This window comes from Callorhinus ursinus, unplaced genomic scaffold (genome assembly GCF_003265705.2).
Source record: "Callorhinus ursinus isolate GAN/ISIS: 27379988/994484 unplaced genomic scaffold, GSC_fseal_2.0 scaffold12, whole genome shotgun sequence".
NCBI lineage: Eukaryota > Metazoa > Chordata > Mammalia > Carnivora > Otariidae > Callorhinus > Callorhinus ursinus.
The window spans coordinates 56,091,820-56,114,485 of record NW_027397074.1 but is presented as its reverse complement, the minus strand read 5'-3'; the positions used below and the strand labels follow the sequence as shown (position 1 = coordinate 56,114,485).

Sequence of the window (22,666 nt, the reverse complement as noted above, 5' to 3'; positions counted from 1 at the left end):
ATGTCACAAAAGCAACTTAAAACTTCACAAACTTAAATACCCCAGGCTTTAACCACAAACAACAACCACCCCTGTCTATATTTCTCTCTCTCTCTCTCTTATTCTCTCTCTTTCCCCACCACTTGTCTCTTATTTTAAAGGAAGCTAATAGTATTCTCTCCTTTCTACAATTTGTTTTCTATATGTGACATTGTAGTTTCTTGAGGTTTTTTTAGATTAGTAATAGTAACTCAAAATGTTCACTGGATCAATAAAAATATTGGAAGTAAAAATTTGTTAGATCTTTGGAGATTATTAATTTATTCTTATAGAGGAGTAGTTATATATTTTATATTCTAAATCAGTTTTATTTCTGACGACCAGTGAAATCTGGGTTTTATTTCTATTCCCTATTTTCCCTAAAAAAATGCTTTAGAAATGCCATGTAACATTTTACTCTGGTGTTTCTAAAAGTGTGGTCTTCATTCCACCTTATTTAAATCATATTTTCTAAAAATGCAGACTCCTGGCCCCTCTCCAGGGCTACTAAAGAATCAGACCAATCCAGGTTAGGCCTGGAAATAACAGTTTTAACAGTTTTTGCCAAATAATTCTCATAACCAGCAAAATTATCACAGATGAATTTTTCACTTATTTATACTTACTATGTTTCCTCAACAGCATCATCTATAACATTATATAAACTATGTTAAAACATATAAAGGCTCTTTATTTGAATAAATGTTTCTATTTTGTAGCAGCACAGATAATTTCTTCAACTAATAATATATTTAGTTTGGTTTGTCAGAATTTTCATAGGTATTTTCCAAGGGAGAATTCAAATGCCACATCAAAAAACACTCTAAATTTATTTTAACTTTTACTACCACATATTGAAATTTAAATTGACTAAAATGACTAAATGTTCTTGTGAAAATTTGATTAAAAATGACAAATAACAGTACAGCTCTTTATTTATAGAAATAAGGGCTATAAATAGACATAGTAATAGTTTTCCAATTAAGTTTTTCTTCAATTTATATCACCTATGTCATTAAACAAGTTTTTTTGTGTTTTTTGTTTTTTGTTTTGTTTTTTTACCTCTAGTTGTATTTCCTCGTTTGCTATTAGCATTTTCAAAAATATAAAAAGAGTACCTGGCTCCCTAAGGAAGACCAGAGCAGTTCATTAGTGATGCATATCTCAGCAGCCCCTGTACCTGACTGCATTAGGTCTTTTTGCACTTTCTGTTTTTTAGGTCACACAAATACTGTAAGTAATGTAATGAAACCACAGGCTTGTCTGTATTTTCTCATACAGCCAAGCCCTGACTCATAAATATTTCATTTACTGTTGCCTTAACTCTGAAAGAGATTGGCCTGTATTTTTCTTGCTTTATTCGAAACCTCTCTCTTCTGAAAGTGATTCTGATGATGACTTTGGTAAAGTAGCACACACTACACTGTAAAAAGGACTCTCACTCAATAACATGGCAGCCACCTAGGCCAATGACCCAAAAATGTTTAATACTCAGAAATATAAAATTCATATAATTCTGAATTAAAATATTTCACAAAAAATTCAATATTATATGACAGAGATACGTTTTCTAAGCTTAAAATGACAAGAAAAGAGTTCACATAAGTACTCTTAGGTCAAAGAAAACAAGGAAAATTCAAATGAGTTCACAGGGAAAGGTTAGGAGGAATGGGTATTATGAGTTAGGTGGGCATCAAAAATTACAAATTGCTTATTCAAAATACTGAATAGTGGAAGCAAAAAAGGATTAAAATTCCAAGAAAAAAACAGAAATGATATTGTTCAATTACAACTCTTTCACACGATAAAGTAACAAATGTTATCCTGTCAAAAAGAGAGATGTGTATTCTGAACAGGAAAAAAAAAGAATCTAGTTAGCTGAGTACTGTGGATTAGCCCACAGCAAGGAAGAAAGAACATCAAGTAAAAGAACTATTCCTCATTCTTAGTCTTTTCATCCATCTTCCCATCTCCTCCAGCTATGAGTATGTAATCTACAAAGTTTACATCAAAAATAAGAATAGGAACATTCCCCAAGACAGACTCTGCAAGGTTGGCTTTAGTTAACCTAAAAAATATAAATAAAGAAACAGCAGAACACATAAACAGAAAAACCTAGCTACGGGGTCACCATAAGTAAATACAGAAGGAGATCCTCTTTACACAAAGGCACAGGGGCAAATCTAGTTAAATAGCCATCTGACTGATTGAGAGCAGTTTTCAAATTTCCCATTCCAGCCAGATACTTCACTCATCTAACTGTACCCCGGGCCTCTGGTCTACCCATACCCTCACTTGCCAGCATACATAAAAAGCTCTTGAGCTGTGCCAAAGCTTTGTCTCATACTTAAAGTTGTGATGCTTCATGACTCTTCAACCTGTGTGGGGACCTTCCTGACATCTTTGTTTTGCCCTGACCTCTGGAAAACTCATGTGAAAGACATTCTTGGCTCACTATCTAGATCTCTCATGACTCACCTGATCATTGCACTTTATTCTCCAGATTTATACTGTGATACTCATAATGACAAAAGTTGCACATCTAATAAATTACTGGCATACAAATAATTTCTTCTCTCTGACAGCTTAAGAAGAAATGAGGAAAATTACTACCTTGGCCTGAATAGCAGTAAAAAGGGAAGAACTCTCATGAAAGAATTTGTCACAGAATTCTTAGAAGTCCACGTCAATTTTAAGCTCATAATTCCAAGCTAGTGAACAAATGTGGCATGGATTTTAGTAACATAAGTAAAAAAACTATGTCTACATTTATATGAATATTTATTTATATGCGTGTGTGTGTGTGCGCGCGCGTGTATAGCAGAATATAATCCATGGGCTAAAAGTGGCTCACTCCCTGATTTTGGATGATCTATGAGGTAAGAATGGTTTTTATAGTTTTAAACAGTTGAATAAAAATCAAAAGAAGAATTTTGTGAAATATGAAAACTATATGAAATGCAAACCTTAGTGTCCATAAACAAGCCTTACCGTCACACAGCCACATTCATTCATTTAGGTATTGTTCATAGCTGCTTCTAAATTATATGGCAGAGTTGAATAGCTGTGGTAGAGACCCATGGCCCACCAAACCTATATTTACTATCTAGCCCTTTACAGAAAAAATTTGCCTTCCCCTAATATATGATGGCTTGGCATGAAACTCTAAAATAAAAAATGGCTTGGGATAAATATCTATGAAATAATGAGTTACTGAAAGTGAAGTTATGGCCCTATGGCCATCCTGAGAAGCCACTAAAAAGAAAAAAAATTAGAAAATAGCTTAAAAAAATCAGAGTTATACAAGGATTATTTGACCTCGGAAGTAAAATCACCTGGCAAGGAATAGTACAGAAACATGACTCAAAGCTTTAATAAATACTTAAAATGTGTTGAAGCAACCTCCTCCTCCCCCCACAAAAGTCTAAGAACACTTCAAGATCTTACTTAGGTATGGGAAAAAATATTAAAGAAGACGTGAGCCTACTGTTTGGTGACAATGGTATATTATCAGATAACTGAAATGAATTCTTAGGTGGTTTTTACATTCTCCACCAAAAAGGAAAGTGTTGAAACCAAAATGGAAAATCAAATATGATTAATAAGAAAATAAAAGCTCAGGAATCAGTAAGAGAAAAATGAAACACTTCAAATAACTTCACGTATGCATGACCAATGGATGACAAATCACAGGGTATTAAAAGTAAATGTTAGAATGATACTGATAACCCGGAAGAGTTACAAACAGGAGAGCAGGCATAATACATAAGAAGGGCAAGTGCTATTTTATTTTTTTAGGGTAAAAGGATTCTAGAAAATGAAGATCAGTGATCTTGACATTATTCTTCAACAAAATTCTAGAACAGGTTACTAAACAGATGGTTTGTGAGCACTTAAAGAAAAAAAAAAAAACCTGCCATGGATTTGTTAAAAATAAGCCATGCCAAACCTGTTTCCTTTTCTGACATGCTACTAGATGAGTGAATCAAAGAAATGCAGGAGCTATATAATAGCTGGACCAAGAAAAGTATAGAGAAAAGTCTCTCATGGCCAACTTGGGGTATGTCCACTTATTATTTGGGGAAATTTCTTTTTTTTTTCTTTTTCTTTTTTCTTTTTTTTTAGATTTTATTTATTTATTTGACAGAGAGAGACAAAGAAAGAGAGGGAACACAAGCAGGGGGAGTGGGAGAGGGAGAAGCAGGCTTCCCGCAAAGCAGGGAGCCCGATGCGGGGCTCAATCCCAGGACCCTGGGATCATGACCTGAGCAGAAGGCAGACGCTTAACAACTGAGCCACCCAGGTGCCCCTACTTGGGGGAAATTTCTTAATATCTGGGAGAAGAGGCAAATTTCATGGGTCTCTTGTGTGTCTACATGTGTTGTGAGCAGAGGCACTGGTAGCTTTTGTTCTAGACTGTCTTTCCACAAATGTTTGTATAGCAAATAGCCTTTGAAGACAGATACAGTATCTCCCTATGGAACAAAGGGAAAGTTTACCTATGGCCTGTTATAAAAGATCTGGGTTCCTAAACTTGGCATTCCTCATCAGTGATATAACTCACTGAGTGTGCAGCATGAATCTGAGCCACTCTGCAGAACTCCTGTGGGGGACACGGGGGGGGGGGGGGGGCGGTGCAAGGAACCAAAAAGAATCAAGAAGTGCACACTGCTTGCTGTACCAGGGGTAATAAAGTCCTCTGTCTCTGACCCCAAAGTCTTGGGTCTTCCACAAGCATCCACAAAGCAGTGCTGGCTACTTTTTAGCTTGCAAGGAGGGTGAAATTTCAGATCCTTCACAACTCAGCTTGCCATTTGTAAAATGGGGAAATAACAGTACCTCCTTATAAAGGTATTATGAAGATTAAATGAATTAACGCACACAAATTGCTTAGAAAATGCCTATTTAAACTACCTGCTCAATGAATGCTACCCATTAAGATTAATTTACTATATATACAGGAAGGTAAAAAATGACATCCAAAGGATTAATGACAAGCGAAAGAACCCACCACGTTCACTAACTTTAGTAACGGCTCCATTCTTAACCCTATTCTGCTCAATATTTTTATAAATAATCAAATAGAGCTACAGAAATGTATTAATCAAATTATGGACGACACAATCGCTAACACATGGAACGGAATCAGGATTTTGTTTAGATCTTGACATGTTGAGTAACTAAACTTTGTAAAAGAAGAATTTAAAAAACATACAAATCCTATTTTTTTAAAGATTTTATTTATTTGTCAGAGAGAGAGAGCAAGAGAGTGCAGAAGCAGGGGGAGCGGCAGGCAGAGGGAGAAGGAGGCTCCCGCTGAGCAAGGAGCCTGGTGTAGGACTCAATCCCAGGACCCTGGGATCATGACCTGAGCCAAAGGCAGACTGCTTAACCAACTGAGCCACTCAGGTGTCCCACAAATCCTATTTTATAAACTATTCAAATTGTTTACTCATGGCAACTTATATAAAGTGAATTACAATTCTAGTAACAATGTAACATGACTAAAAAATGAATTGCTATTAGGTCAGAGAGAAAAAAAATGGAGATAAATTTTCAACGTGTTCTGCGTCAGCCAGGCCGCACTCTTGGTGTGGTATTTAGCTCTGGGTACATTTTAAAGGGAAACTTTGGCAAACAGAAGCATACCCAGAGGAAAGTTATCAAAACTGTGAAGAATGAAATAAGTCCATATAGTATATAAAGTATAATGGAGAAAAACAGACTTCTTTAGCTTGAGAAAGATAAGATTTATTGGAAATGAAAGCTTTCAGACATCTACAAAGTTATTGATGTGAAATACTCTGTGTAAATTCAAAGGGTAGAGCTAGAAATAAGTGGCTGATTCTAACTCAGTGTAAGGAAGAACTTCAAAAGAATTAAATTTTTTCAAATGTTGGATGTTAAGATAACAAATTTTTCATTCATGGAAGTTTCTGAAAGCCACTAGCCAGAATTATGGCCATGGGGATCACCTCCTTCACATCCAGATGTCTTTCGACTCCTCAATTCTTGTCTGTTACAAAAGCCAACCCACCAGAAATTTCTCCAGGCTTCTTGTCTGTTTTCACTGCTATCTTTCACTCCTTGGTTTCTGTTCCATTTCAGCCCAGCTAGCCCCTTCGAACTGACAATTTGTTCTTAGCAGCCCATCTGACCCTTTGATTTACCTGTTTGATTATTCCCTTTCCACACACTACAGCCTATAGGCAATTTGACAAAGGCTCCTGGTTAAGAAACCCTAGCCCCATCTCTCATCTGGCTTGGAAGGGAGGATAGAAAGTTAAATTTCATGATCTCAAAGCCTCTTTTCACTTCTAGGGTTCTTTGATTCTTCTTACTTCTTTTGCCACTTACAGAAATTAGTGGATGATCAGTGATTGAGGAATAAACAAATAAGTGAATGAATAAACGAAAAGCATTATTAAACAACTGATGATGAGCTTCTTTCATCTTTAAGAACTGGCTACCTGAATGGGTCTTACATACTCCAAACAAACAGATGACAAGGAGTGAAAAGACATGAACAGTAAACACCTGTGGGAACAAGGCAGGCAAGTACGAAAGCAAGAGAGACCAGGGGTGGGAGCAGGAGCGAGGGAAGAGAACTATGGTAAAGACCCCAAAACTGATTTTTAGAAATGATGAACCAGTAAAGTCTCTTGTTTATAAGCCATGCCAATTCATAAGGCAAAATAAAATTTGAGGGTATATAAAAATATATTTGAATGGAAAATGAGAGAATTCTAAACTCCTAAGAAAACTATGATGGGAACAAGCAAATATATTACTGTGGAGGAAAAAATAATACAGCACAACAATACAAACGAATCTCAAACGCATTATGCTAAGTGAAAGAAGCCTGACTCCGAAGGCTACATGCAGTATGATTCTATTTATAGGACAGACTTGAATGTGGTATATGTATATAATGGAATATTATTCAGCCATAAGAAGGGAGGATATCCTGCCATTTTTTTTAAGATTTTATTTATTTATTCGACAGAGAGAGAACAAGCACAAGCAGGGGGAGAGGCAGGCAGAGGGAGAGGGAGAAGCAGGCTCCCCACTGAGCAGGGAGCCGGATGCGAGGCTTGATCCCAGGACCCTGGGATCATGACTTGAGCCAAAGGCAGACGCTTAACCGACTGAGCCACCCAGGTGTCCCATATCCTGCCATTTGTGACAGCACGGATGGATCTTGAGCACATTATGCTAAGTGAGATTAGTCAGACAAAGCCAATTACTGTATGATATTACTATGTGGAATCTAAAACAGTCACACTTATAAAAAACAGCAAGTAAAGTGGTGGTTACCAGGGGATAGGGGTTAGAGATTAAGACCAACTTTATTTAAGGGTGCCAACTTGTAACTTGCTTGTAAAGAAGCCACAGAGATCTAATGTATAATGAATATAGATAACAATATGGTACTACACTTATGTAATATGATAAACATCACTACAACGGCAATCATGTTATAATATACAAATGTATCAAAGTAACACACTAGGCCCCATAAATTTATACAGTGTAAAAATTTGCCCCCCAAAAAGACTTGAAAGGACAAAACTATAGGGACGGAAAATAGATCAGCAGTTATCAGGGCCTGGAGGATAAAAGGAGGGGTTGACTAAAAACCATATGGAAAAATTCTGTAGCATGATGGGACTGTTCTATATCTTAACTATGGTGGTGATCACACAACTATTTTGTCAAAATTTACAGAACTTTACACTAAAAGGGTGAATTTTATCATATATAAATTATCTTTAATAAAAAAAGGAATGAAATTAAAGAGCTTAAAACAACTTTATAATGATGAGTAATTAAAATACGGTTTGTGTCATCAAATAGACACATAAAAGAAAATTACCAGAATCATTTCTACAATATAATAGCCAATATATTATTATTTTTTAAAGATCTATTTGAGAGATAGAGAGCACACAAACACTGCGGGGAGCAGAGGGAGAGGGAGAGAATCCCAAGCAGACTGCCCACAGAGCACAAAGCCTGTTGCTGGGCTCAATCTCAGGACCCTGAGATCAGGACCTGAGCCAAAATCAAGAGTTAAGACGCTCAACCGACTGAGCTACGCAGGTGCCCCCAACATATTATTTTAAATAGAAATGTCAAATGTATAGCCAGATACGTTTTTTAAAAATAACCCAATATATTTTTACTGTCTTATGAATAGTTAACATGTAAAAATAAAATTATTCATTCACAATCCATTTCTTAAATATCCTCTCATAAGAAACATAATCCTAGGAATAAGAAAATAAACATTAAATATTTTTCTTAGTTTTGTATTCATAGCTTGTTACCATATATTCTCTTTCATTGTACATTTGCACTTAAAATTTGATCTTACATAGTCAGAAAAACAAATTGTCTCTCAAAATGAAAACAAAACTTATAACAATGTTCCTTTAATATAGCAATATGTGTAAGCATGTACTTAGTCATATTTTAGAATCTGGCATTGTTACAGCCCAGTGGAAATGATACATTTTCACGATACAATTAAAAGGATATAGAAGAGAACAAATCTGTAAAATCAAGTACCCATTAGACGTAACAGATCATGTTGCCTTTCTTCTGTTTGTGGAATAGTATGAGCAACAGACATGTAGGGTAAGGGATAGTTGGACATTTATGAAAATTACAAAAGAGCAAAGAATTAGAAGGATAAGATAACTTAAAAGCATGCTTTTCCGGAAGTAAATATTACAAATTGATCAAAATTATAGATTTAAAATTATTTTATTTGGGACAACACAAAATCAGGCTGTCCAATGAATTCTATTTTTAGTTACAGGAATATGCATTCTCTATAACATATGACAAGGTAAAAACACATTGAAATGTGCAGGTTTGCAAGCTTACATCACTGCTAGAAACTCCCAGGACTTATTATCCCTTACCTTCTGAGTAGAAATCTTTGTTGCTGTTCTCCTTGTTTGTCTGCATAAAGACAAACCTTGATTGCCACAAGAAAAGCAGCCAGAATAAAGAAAGAGACCACACTTTGCATGACGGGAGGGCACACTTCATGGGGTATATAGACTTGGTATGACTGTATGTGTCGCACAACGGGTGGATGGGGCAGCAGAGCAGTGAAGGACTGATCTAGATGAGGCTCTAAAAACTTTTTAGCAGTACCCAGGAGAAGAAGAAAGATGCCTCAAGAGATTTGGGGCAAAACTTCCTATGTGGCACACTGTATAAAACCGTGTCACTCCCTTTAAGCCAAACTACAGCAAAGGTATGTAGTATTCCTGTAGCTGGGAGTTGTGTTTCCTTTAAAGCAGCACAATGCATAGGCTGGACCATGTGGCAGCCCGACATTTTATGTGGGTTCTAAAAATGTATGTCTGTGTGTGTGAAGTCCATCAAAAAGGGGAGCTCTAATTTTAAAAGACAAAGTTTATCAAACAGCTTATCCAACTCCACACTTTATTTCTGGATTGGTGACGCCTCGAGCTAAATATATGAATGAGCACAGGACCAAAGCAAAATTGTGAAGAAATTAATATTTTGGAAAGTTAATGACACACACTTCAGGGGAGAGAATGCCAGGTGGTTATTTATTCTTCTTAACCCAAACATGATCAACCCCATGTCCACTCTACCTTCTCTGCTTGTTTTAGTGTTCTGGTTAAACGAGGGGAGGCTCCATTCCTGACAGAGAAGGGGAGGAGTGGTGTGAAAATACCCAGCGGGCTAAGATAATAGAAGAATAATACTTTTGAATTTTAACTGAGTCCCTCTGAGCTGCATAAGCAAGTTATTTGTGGTAACTGTTGTTAGTTTTAATTGTTTTTATCTTTTTCTTCCGTTCCTTCATTTATGTGTTTTTATGGCTGTAAAGGGAGAACATGTTCACAGCTTCAAATTTGGTTCTATGTATTTCAAAAAACAGTTTAATTGAAAATAATCTAAAAACTAATCCAGGCTCTTTTTAATTTTGGAGGAAATAACCTACCCAACATCACACAATAGTTATAGACAGACCAAGTACCAGAATGCAAGTCTCCTAGCACTTAACACAGAACACTGCATAGTAAACCAACTATTTTACTAGCTGCAATAATAATTATACTTTCCAGAAGGATCCATCTTCATTCACATTCTAACATGCATTATTATTACTAAAGAAGTGCTTTAATACAAAATTTCTGACTCAGAAAGGGAAGGAGAATACACTGGAATAGCCAGATGCAACATGAGGGCACTGGGTGTCTAAGGAGCCAGAGAAGAGTAGCAGAAGATGTAAGTTAGTAATTTTTTAAAAAGGTAAAAGTGGGGTAATTATGTAATAAAAGCCCACTTTGCCTTGTTTCACAGTTTTCCAAGGGCTACACATTCACTGATGGTATAATAAAGTATCAGAATGATTTTGAGAAATTTCAGAATTCAGTCTGAAGGGAAAAAGAAAAATGAGAAGAAGGGAGGCAAAGAAGAGAGCCCTCCTCCTTCATTAGCAGTAGAAAAGATTAGAGACTCCTTTCCCCAGTCTCAAGATATTTAAAATAAAATTGCTGAGCAAGTCAGTGCATATTTCAAATATGGACATAATATGTGAGAGGGAGATCTATAGAGCATTAGGTTTATAAGAAAATAATCAATGGGGATTAAAGAGTGCACTTGTCATGAGCACCAGGTGATATATGAAAGTGTTGAATCACTAAATTGTACACCTGAAACTAATATTACACTGTATGTTAATGAAATGTAAATTAAATAAAAACTTAAAAAGAAAATAATATATGTATTTGTATGATGTTTTATGGAAAGTTGTATCACTTACCCATACCTTAGCTATGGGTATCCAAAAGCAATTTGAGCAAGTTCAAGAGTGAGATTTTAAATTTGGAGAGAGGGACCTTCTATCAAATCATAAATCCTCCATCTGTTCTATTTAAGGATAGATACTGGAAGAATGAGACAAAAGAGAAGTTGTAAATTTATGGTGTATGTGCCAACACAAAGAAGGAAAGCCGTCTAAATCTTCTAAAGGTTTTCGGAAGATACTTGGCTTAACCCCTTTCCTCCCATCTTCCCCAGAGAAATACTTCGTATGCCAATGTTGTATCCATAATGTAGCCTTTAGAAATATCTATGGATTCTATCTATGCTACTCATATTAAGATATAATTACGAAATAATATGATTAAATGTCATTTTGACTGTACTAAGCATTATTATATTGTAGCACTCAACTAGTGAGCATTTGTTCTTGTCCAGAAACATAAACAACCATTCACACCTTTCAAAAGTTAAATGTAATATTGTTTCTCAGATCGGAATAAAAAAGAGATACAAAATACTGAACTTGAAGTAGGTCCACCAGAGAGCAGAGCCACATCTTGGTCAATACAGTAGTGAACAGTTTTCCCAAATGTGATATGGTATAAAATAAGTGTAAGATGAAAAAGTAAGGTGAAAAGTAATTTCAGTCACACAGAAAATGAGGCAATGATATAGACAGAAGTAATTTCTTGGACCTCCAACAACTCATTCATTCTTTCATTTAGTTTTAGAGCTGTTACCTAATGCAAGGCACTGTTCTAAGCACTGGTTAGAACACTGAAGAGAACAAAATCCCTGGCTCCATGGAAAGTTATGTTCTCATTGGGAGGACATATGATAAACAACTTTCTAAAATGTCAGTTGACGATGGTGCTGTGGGGAAAAGTAATGTATGGTAAAGGTGGCAAAGCACGATCTATGAGGATTTGTTATCTGATACAGGACAGTCGTCTCCAATAAGGATATGTTTGAGCAGAGACATGAAATTTGTGAAGATATCCAATTGTAGAGCATTTCAGACGGAGAACACAGAGAAAAGCTGAGGTTGGAATCAGCTTCTCCTGTTTTCAGAAATACCAAGAAAGCCAGTGTGGCGAGAGTTGACCGAACAAGAGGAAAATGCTAGGAAAGAATGTCAGATAGGTAGCAGGGGTCAAATAACATGGACTTATATAAGGTCTTTGTCTTTTATTCTCAGGGACATAAGAAGCTGCTGGAAGGTTTATAGAGAAGAGTGACATAATCACATATTTTTAAAAGATCGCTGTACTGTGTGGGGAACAAACCGTGGTGCCCAGAGAGAGAAGAGGGAGATAAATAGATACTGCTATTTAACAATTCAGGGAGGACATCATGGTGTCTATCTGCTCAGACAGGTAGCAGTGGTGGTACCAGCTAGATGTATAAAACAAGACTTTTTTTTGGGGGGGGGCACTTAGCAAAACTAAAGGCAGACCGAGAAAGGGGGAAAAAAAATCGAAGACAAAAAAGAAAGTAAAGAGTTAGCCAGAGGCATACAGATATAGATCACCCAAATCCTGGAACATAACTTTGGGTGAAGTAATGGTGAGGAATAGTTCTTAAGGATGTTGGGGATCTTTTTTTTAAATGAGATGATTTTATGACAGTCTACATATGCTAAGATGTTAAGCTATTTGGATTAGTGTACTATAAGTTTCTCCTCGCTATCTGCCAGTGAGAAATTTTATAAATGCTTTCTCTGAAATATGTCTACCACTGATTTTTTTCTTACCCCCTAAAATACCCTTTAAGAAAGTTTGTTATTTTCTTAAATTGAGAAAAAGTTGCAAAATGATGGCTGTAGTTGTGTATATGTACCAAGATCATACAAAACTAAAATAATACAAAAAAACTCTCACAGAAAATGTCATTATAAAAGTTGAGAAGAAAGAAATGAATACCACAGAAATTTTACACTATTTCTAGTAGCATGCCTTATTTGAGGAATTCAAAGTTAATTTCTTTTAACTTCCTTAAAAAAAGTATAACATTCTCATGGTATAAATCTTTTAGGCTTATGTTCGAAAGATCTTTAAAAAGAAACACTAAAAACTTAAATAAATCTTAAATCAACATTGTCTTCCACAAAGTATATTTTAAGCCTTCCAAGATAGAAATCAAGAGAAATTAAGGAACGTTAATAAACTAAAAATGCTGAGAGCTTTTAAATCCCTGGAGATTCATTTGCTTCACAGCAATGCGCTTTTACAACACTTAAATTTTATTTGCTTTTGCTAATAAAAATAATTTGCCACAGAGACAGGAATGAAGACGTATTTGTCAATATCATGGGAAGAAGGTATGTCCTAGAGGACCCTGGTAGATTGTAGGAAGAGGGAAGTATACAACTGAATGGGAAACTGAATTACATTGGTAGAGTATAGGTCCAAGAACACATATTTCAAATATCAAGGAATTTACAAGGTTGAACCTGGGCCTGCATAAATAATTTATGGAGAAAATGTGTTTTAAATAAAATTTTAGATAAAATTATATAAATTGAAGTAGTATAGAATTTCAATTGTTCATAGAAAGCAAGTTGGACAGGTGAAGAAATACAAGAAAGAGTAAACAAAGTTCATAATTACAAAATGAAAAAGTATTAGGATCCAAAGCTGCAAAACATTAAAATATAATGTAGCTTTGAAAATGAAATGGGGATGATAACAGTATACCTCATTTTTGAGCCTGATACTCTTAATTTGGCTGCTTGGCAAAAAACTGTATAGGTAAACACAAATTCCCAGTCACTCCAATTATAAAATTGAAATTATGCTCCTAAGAATTAGAATAATACTTAGTAATACCACATCCGAGAAAACAGCAAATTACTGAAGCATCTATATAGAGAGAAAGAGTTTTAATACATACTGAAAATAAGTCACCACATACATATAGGTTTACTTTTTCATTTTAATATTAATAGTGTTGGAACATAATGCATCTAAATCTTCTTTAAGGACCTCTCCAGCATCTCAATGTTCTAACATTAACCTTTTAGTCACAACAGTTCCTCACATTTCACCAAAATTACTCTCTTTTTTTGTTTGTTTTGTCTGGAAAATTGCGGGTGGGGTATGGATAAATACACTGAGCAGAGCAAAAGACTATATACAAAAATACATCAGAGGCAATGACAAGGCAAAAGTAAGTCAGCAAATGGAAATAAGCACCCATTTATTTTAATAGGTAAGAATACCCACAGGGAAAGAATATTCCATAGGAAATAATATTCTACTATGTGAGAATTTATGTAATTCAATAGTAATGAATTTTCACATAAGCAATGCTGAGCTTAAGAAAAAAAAAGTAATAGTAATTTTAGACAATACCCCCCAAACTATGCTTAGTTAGGCTGCTGAAAGAAATATTAATGGGGTCCACTTGCAGGTTCTGAAAAACAAATGAAGAAGCTAAAGTTCTAGAAGAACTCCATAAAAACGTAATGAAAAAGACTTAAGCCTCATGAAGAAAAAAAAAGAAAAAACTCTTAGGAACCTAAAAAGTATTTTACTTGATAAAGACTATGGAAGTGATATGACTGGAGGCCAAGTATATGAAGAGATATCAAAGTTGGATCTAAGAAGATATTTACATCATTTAAAGAAGGAATAGAACTAAAGCAAACTATGGCATATAACATTTGATTTAGGCATTAGATTCTCTGTGAATCATAAGCACAGGAATATGTTTAAGGAAAGTTGCAAGCACCTGGATTACTTTTTCAGACCCTTAAGAAAATAAGCAACAGTCATTCTGGGTTGGTTCTGATCAAGTTTGTTAGAACTCTATTTATCAGGGGGTACATAATTAAAGTTACTTTGAAAATCTATGTAAATCTTAAGCTCTCACTGGGCCTGATTTAAGAAACAGGATTTCTTTTATTCAAAGGGCAGTATGATTCTGGGCACTGGTTAGAACATTTGGGATCCATTCATTTATCACTAAGAGTACTATCATCTATCACAAAGTTAAAGAAAAAAAATAGTTTGAGTGGGTCAAGAATTAGTAATCAGTAATTGTAATGAAATTGTTATTATTTCTGAATTCAACAGTGATTTGTAATTTTGTCTAGCAACAATCATGTCAAGAGAACTTCTCAGTGACATTGTCTTCTTACAAGTCAATGGCTTCCTTCTGATTTAATTTAGAGAGGCAGAAAATACGTGACCACTTCCACCATTCAGTCTTCTATCAGTATTATAACTAATAGTTGATCTAACATGAGCCTAACAACACAGAAATAGACAAGGGTGATGAGGCAGAGCCAGCTATAAATCCTTAAAAATATCACAAATAATATGCCCTTTATGTAATTGAGTTCCATATCCCTCACATTTTCTCTTGAAATAAAAATGTCTGGTAAATTTGTCTGGCTATGTTCATTACACTGTTATATGCCCTACGAGTCTCAATCAAACCATGAAGTTATTTCCACATATTTAAATATACTTTTCATAAAGTATAATTCTAATAGCTATGCAAAGAGAGTTGGTCTGTGTTTTTAAATTCTTGCTTGTACAAAAGGAATAGAACTTCTCATTACAGGTTATCTGTAAATTTAAAGTTCATCTTTTTTCCTATTTTTTATGTGTGCCACATACAACAATTTCCCCCATTTAGGTTTTTAGAATATTACAAGGATTTATTTTATTTGTAAAAGCAAAACCACTGTACTATCATCAGTACAAAGAAATAAAACTTTGATGACAGTTTATTTAGACACAACCATTAATAAATCTATTCATGTCTTAATGCAAAGGTCTCCTTCCACCCAGAGTGTGCATTCTATGAAAACAATATTCAAGTCTAAAATTTCCATCACTCTGAATCCCAAAATATAAGTTGAGAAATTTTGATAAACAGTTAAAAATAGCTCATAATTGTTATTTGTATATAATTTCCTTTGATTATTCTAGTACCCATTGTAGTGCAATAGTAACATATTAATAATCAATGTATAAAAAGAAAGCATGTATTGTACTGTTTAAATTGAATGGTAAAAAGTGTTCCAGTAGTGAACTTTATGCTGATCTTTTTAAAATTGAGTGTCCTCTCTCCCTTACCTACAGGGATGTATCATCAGGTTTCCAGTCTCTTCTTTAAAAGTTAGTAACTTAATCACAATTAAACATTTATTTCACTTAGTTTTGGGTAACAATGAAATAGTGAAGTCCTTAAGCAAGTACTGAATTGAACAACCACTGAACACGGGGATAGTTAAGTAATAAAAAATTGAAGGAAGGAAGGAAGGGATGGATGAATGGAGGGAGGGAGGGAAGAAGGAAGGAAAGAAGGAAAGAAAAAACGACTTTTAAAAAGCTTCAAAACCAAAATGAAATTTTATGACCCTAATGATCATCGTGTATATAACTTTATACCCGCTTTATTAATGGTATACACAAATAAATCAAAATTGTAAATTGTTTAACACTATTACACAAACACTACATTTTAAAATTCCACTACACTGAGACTATACTTATCCATAACTCATAGTGACAGAAAAGATAAACAGGCCCCTTGACAACTTAAAACATTTCCCGAGGTACGCCACAATGCAAGATTGAAGAGGAAAATATCTGAAAGCTCATTCTTGCTCAGTGTTGACTTCTAACATGGACTTGCTATTAAACACACCCCTCCTGTCTCCACTGCTGCCTAGCCCAACTATTTGAGTTAGGAGAGCGTGCAAAGATGTGCCTTCCAGGCAAACTTTTGTTTTCTAAAAGTTAATCTCTCCAAACACTTCCAGTTGGAAAACGTCCACTTCAGCTACTTGACACCAGGGCGTCACTTTCTCCCCTCGGCTTACCTGCTCCTACTTAATTATTCTTCCAAGTAGACTCTGGGCACGTTGGGGAGGTAGCTCTTTAAGCACTTCTGAATCCATGATGACTATATATGTACACATCTTACACACTCCCACAGGTCTTTCACACCCTTTCTGTCTCCGGGACCGTTCTCAGCACTCACCCAGGCCACGTCGGGAACGCCTGCCCACCTGGGAGCAAATAGTACTCAAGGAATAATCCTCAAGATCAAGAAACTGACTGGATTTCAACATGTGGTGAGAGAAAATGGGGGTGGGGGTGGGGTTGAAGCATTACAGATAGCAGCTGTCCATTAAGTGGTTTAAATCTGTTGGTTAAAAAGCTGAATAAACAAATACACAGATGGGTCTAGATCCTTGGGGATTCCGGAGTCTGAGGATCCCCCTGAGCAAGTGTCCAGTTTGGCCTCTGTGGGGTCGTCCCTGTGCAAAACTCGCACCGGTTGCGCTCTCAAAAGCCCCAGACTCGCACGTGTCTTTCCCCTCCCGTTCCTCCTAATCGGTGTCACCCCACGCGCCCAGTGCCCTGAGAGACTTACCTACGAGATCTCAGAGGCTGAGGATAGTAGGGCAACTTTTCCTCCCTGCTCTAGACAGGCCCAAACGCCCTCAGCAAGCGAGGGTCCACGACGACGCTCGCGCAGAGGTCGGGGTGTCTGGGCGCGTCCTGGCCTGCGGGGCGGGGAGAGGCGCTCGGAAGACACGCGGGCGACGCGCGGACGGCGCGCGCGGCCACCCAGTGGGTCCCGCCGTGCAGCCGCCGAATGTGAGCCGCGGCGAGCGCAAAGGGCCGTCGGGACCCGAGCTCTGCCGGGGTCACAGCCAACCCCGCGCTCCCGACTGCCCTCCGCTCACCCGGGGCCTCCACGGATTTACAGGTAAAAGCCAACCGAGAAGCCCTCCCTTTCTCCGCAAGGTGCCCGCGCCCCTCCCACATTCCCTCCCTAAAGAACCGGGAGGTGCGAGTTCACCCTAAACCCACCCACAGAGTGAGGAGACCTTTCCAAAGCACAGTAAAAGTAAGACTAGGCGAGATCCCGCGTGAAGCGGGTCCTGCTAACTGTGGACAGGGGAAAGAGCGTCATCGGGGGCAGCAGTCAAGATGCACCATTATCCCGAAGCATCACTAGGGACCAGGAGTTTCTTCACTCGAGAAACCGGAGTGTCCCCTCTCCGCCTCTAGTTCCCAGGGAAAGTACTTCTTAAATTAATGCTGAAGCGCCCAACTTAAGAGACGGACGAGCTGCATGCACTTGCCCAATTGAGTAAATAAAGGTCAGCAGTTGGATCAATAAAGTGTGTGCTTCCAACCGCCAGATGTTTTTACTGTTGTTTCTCCTCCCAGGGGTAAGGGGGGAAGGGAGGAAAAGGAAGAGACAACAAATAAAAATAAAAGAGTAAACAAACACACATCTGGTGTTTCGACACACATTCTCCTCCAGCCGCGGTCTCTCTGGACGAGGGAATATTTTGCATATTCAAAACTAAAAATCATACGTGAGCCAACGGCAATCTCCCCTCTGTCGATTCTCCCTTCCCCCATCACAATGCAAAATGAAAAAGAACAACAAGTGGTGATGTTGGGTCCGGAAGGCGACCCCGACGCTGAGCCGAAATTTGACACATGTCACACCCGCCCCGCCGCACCGAGCGCTGCGGCTGGGGCGAAACTTTGCCGCCGCCGCCGCCGCCGCCGCCGCCGCCGCCGGAGGAGAGCGCAGCAGAGTAAAGTCGCAGCCCGGCCCGGCGTGGAGGTGGCTGGGACGGGGTGGGGTGCGGAGGTGCAGCGCGCCAGAGTGAGGACGAAGAAACTTACCGCGACCTGGGACGCCTGGGCAGCGTCCCGGGAGGTGGCACCCGCGGCGCCGAGGCAGAAGCCCCCAAACAACACACCCACGAGCGAGTCCCGGCAGCTGCTGCCGCGAGTGGGGGGCGCGCCCTGGGGAGGGGGGGGCGGAGGAAGCCGCAGCCAGCAGACGCGGCCGCCGCATAAATAACCGGGACCGGCGCTCGCGGGCGGGCTGCGGGTGGCGCGGGGCTCGAGCAGGGGCGCAGCGGCCGCCGCAGAGCTGCACGCGCCGGCGTGTCTCGCGCTTTCTCGGAGGCTCGCGCTGTCTCGCGCTGCCGCTCCCCCCACCCGGATCTGTGTGTGTGTCTGTATGTGTGTCTATGTGTGAGTGTGCGCTGGCGGGCGCGCGCACCCGGCCGCGCGCTCGTGTTGTTGGCAATGCAAACTGTACACACACTGCGCGCGGAGCCGCCTCTCCTCCGAGGGGCGGGGTGGGGGAAGGGACGCCTCGGAGGATTTTAAAGTACTGCGGGGCCACTTGTTTGTTTTGTTTCACTTTGCGTTGTTATTGTTGGTTGTTGTTATTGTTCCCAAAAGTGGTTTGGAACCAGCCGGTTAGAATGCCTGTCGCCCCCATCCACCTATCTCCCCCGGTGCCCCAACTTCTTTAAGGGAGGGGGAAACGCGGAGCGGAATATTGTTCGGATTTGCAGTGGAGCCTCCTGGCTGACGTCAGGTCCACCTGCTATGTAAACAACTCGCTGGAGAACTTGTTTGTTCTGCGCCAGATCTTCCCCCACCCCCACCATTCTCCCCACCTCCAGCTCCGCCTCCTCCCGCTCGGCCCAGACGGCGCGTCGAGGAAGGGGGTGGGGAGGGAGGAGAGAACAAAACCGTATGCTGTATTGGCAAAGCCGAGTTGTGTCTGCTGCTTCTTGGCAGTCCCCAAAGTACGTCCTCTCAGCAGACGGAGCTGCTGGCAAATGAAACAGGGGATTCCACGTGAAGTGCAGAAAGCCTCGAAGGGATCCAAAGCCCTCGGTGGCAAGGAGTTAAAAGTGCATGGTAGTCAGAAAGGGAGACCCAGGCGTGCGTTAAAACGCTGATTGGCCTTTCTTTTCACGACGCGCGCCTCTGCGGCCTGGGCTGGAGAGAGCCCGAGTGTCTTTCTCACTCTTCATTGTTGTCGTGGCTCCTGTCTCACTTGGGCCCAGGAGTTCTTGGGCTTCCTCGTGGTCGCTCAGCCCGGGTCATCGTCGTGGGGCTGGGCTGCGGGCCGGCCGGGGCGGAGCTTGGAAGGAAGGGCCCCGCCGAGCTGGGACGTTTAGGGTTTGAGGCTTTCGAGACGGGCCCTATCAGTGACTGAGGGATGCAAAAGTACCCGGAATGAAAGGAAAGAAGAAACTGCCAGAGTCCGCTCCCCGCGCACTTCAAAGCCAAGGCGCCGGCGCGGGGGAATGCGCGGGCCCAGCCTCCTGCACCCGGGTCCCAGCTCCTGTCGGTGGAGCGTGACCCAGCCAGCGGGCCCACGCGGGACCAAGGAGATGACGAGGGAAAGGCCGAGGGAGGACCAGACGGGCCTGGATGGGAGGCGGGGACCCGAGCGGGGGGATTCCTCGGGAGTCCCTTCCCCACGCCCGCTCCAGGCAGGCGGTTCTTCCCCGCCGTCTCCGGCCAGCCGCTCGGCTGCCCGCTGGCTGCGCGACCCTCCACCCGCCGCCTTCACGGCGAGCTGCCGCCTGAGCCCTCCGCTCAGCTGACAATCAGTCGCGGAGCGTGGCGTTCGGAGGGGCGCGGAAACTTTCTTCCAAATAGCTGCAGCCGAGAGGTCGTTGCGAACAGAGCCTGGCCCCCGGCTTCTTCCCGGCCAACTTTAACATCTCTGGTGGCAGAAGGGGCGGGGGGAGGGTGGTGGTGACCCGGGAGACGGGCGAGCAGCACTAACTTCTGCCTTTGAGTCTTTCTTTTCCTCAAAGAGCAGCGCGCCCTTTCTCTAAAGGGCAGACGCGAGCTCACACACACACTTGGCACCAACTCTTCCCTTCAGAACCCGCAGTTCTCCCGGGGAGGAAGCAGCCCTGGCACCCACATCTGTAAACACACCGTCAGCTTTTCTAGTGAAACCAATTAAGTCAATAAGCCATGGGGCTGGTCTTGGGAAGACGGCCCCTGCCAGGAGGACGAGGAACGAGGGAGAGTTGAGCTTTGAATTGCGGTGCTTTCTGTGAGCTTTTAAACTCCAGGTAGTCCTTAAGTGCTCTGCTTATGAATTGTGTCTTTTTCGAAAAGCAGGTTGAATAGTGGACAAATAACCCAGATTTTTTTCAAGATGGGAGCGGGGAGAGGAGAGAGCTGTCTTTAAAATTAGAAAACGTCAGACCCAAATGGCTCTACCTCGCCCTTCTGAAAGAGTGGGGAAAATTTCATGTTTTAAGTAATTTGCGTTTATGCTTCACTGACAAGCCTAAATAAAAGGCGGATTCTCCGAATTAACCTGAAACTATTTTGAAAAAGAAAAGAGCAAACGGTGTCGAAATCCTTGGAGAGCCGAGGATGTGCCTTTCCACAACGTTTGCGAAAAAAGGTAACAGAACAGTCAAAAGGGCTACAAAGTCCCACTTTTCCCCCTTCTCCACGCCCCCCCCCCAAACACCGACCCCATTTACTTCCCTTTCTCGCCAGGGGTCTCAAGGAAGTGAACGAGAAAGGTTTATTATGAGGAGTCTGGGCCACTTGGAAGAGAAGTTCAAGTTCCCAACGAGGAGAAAGAGGGTTACGCTCTCAAGACTTGGACAGGAGCGGGTTTAGTTAGCCTTTCACTTTTCTGTACACAAAGACACGTTTTGGTGAAATTCGCAGCCTCTGACGTTTCTCTCCCGTGAGTACAAATAGCCAGGAGCCAAGAGGTGCAAAAGGATATCTCAGTCGGAGGAGCACATCTTTCTAAATGGGCCGCGTACCCTTGTCAGGGGTCTTTCTAAGCGGGGCTGAGCCCGCAGCCCCCTGGTGCCCCCGCTTAACTTCGCCCCATTATCTCCTCGCCTGCTGCCATTCCCCGGGCCACCAACCCTTCCCGCGGGGAAGACGCCCAGCGAGTTGAGAAAGCAGGTCCTGCCAGGAGCCGCTGCCCCCGGCGGACCCCGAGCCCGCAGCCAATGGGCTGGGCCCGGGTTCGAGAGGTGAAAGTTCAGGCCCGGGGCTCGCCGCTCGCTGCCCCTCTCGCGTCGCCTCTCTCCCAACCCCCGCCCCTGGCCACGGTGCAGACACAGCCCGGCTACCAGGGGCTGCCACGGTGGCACGTAGTTTGTTGATGGGTGGTCATAAAATATATTTATTTGCAATTCCTTTAACTCGCCCACCACCCCCGCCCCAGCATGGCCCCGAACACTGCGGGCTTTGTTCGCCTGGCTGCTGCTGGAGCCGGCCGGGATTTAGCGCTCTGTGCTAACAGACTCCAAAAAAAGTTGAAGTGTAATAATAGGAAAACCGGGTTTCCGCAGCCGAGGAAAACGCTGAAAGGGCAAACAGCGAACGAATAGTTTTCTTTTGCACAAGTCACTGGTCAGCCCACTGGATCGTGGCAGCCTTGCAACGAAACACTGCCTAACAGAGGAAGGGGGGAAGCCAAATTCTGTCCATGTAGTCGCCGCTCAGGGTCTCAGCCACAGCTCGAGTCTCCTTTGCAGCACGTGGGGCTGCAAAAGTCATTTAGAAAGGTTCCGGGGGAAAGTTAAACGGGGCTGCTAGGTAATTGAGGAGTTTCACTAACTGGACCTCGAAGTTCTCTCACGAAAATTTATTTGATTTCAAGTTTTTTGTTGTTGTTGTTGTTGTTTTATGATGAAACCGCTAATCAACAAATTCCAAGCCACTGCCCTATTACGGTCTAGGAGAAAGATAAATTCGTTTGAGATGGTCTCTGCCAGCGCATCTTGCGCGAAATAACCCTTCCCAAATGAAACTAACTGAGGCCAGGATGAGGGGAGCAACGTACGCGAGTGACACGTGTAAGAAATTTTGGTTCAATGCTTCTCGGAGTGAACTGCTTAAATTTTTAGTTATTTGTTATAAAAATATAATTATTCAGACATTTAGATCTGTTTTCCCCAAAACTTTCAGTTAAACAACAATTACATTTTTTTTCCTTCAGAGCCCTTTCACTCGTGTAATTGCGACTAATACTTAAA

At 40.8% G+C, this 22,666-nt stretch overlaps 1 protein-coding gene across 1 annotated transcript in view; it reads right to left on the bottom strand.

The window, feature by feature from the left end:
* The window catches only part of FOXP2 (forkhead box P2), a 550,365-nt gene extending 531,605 nt beyond the window's left edge, over nt 1–18,760 (bottom strand). Inside the window, exon 1 of the mRNA XM_025873321.2 lies at nt 18,507–18,760. The gene's annotated coding sequence lies outside the window, so the exon portion shown is untranslated. The remainder of the gene's footprint in view (nt 1–18,506) is intronic.
* Between the last annotated feature and the right edge of the window lie 3,906 nt (nt 18,761–22,666).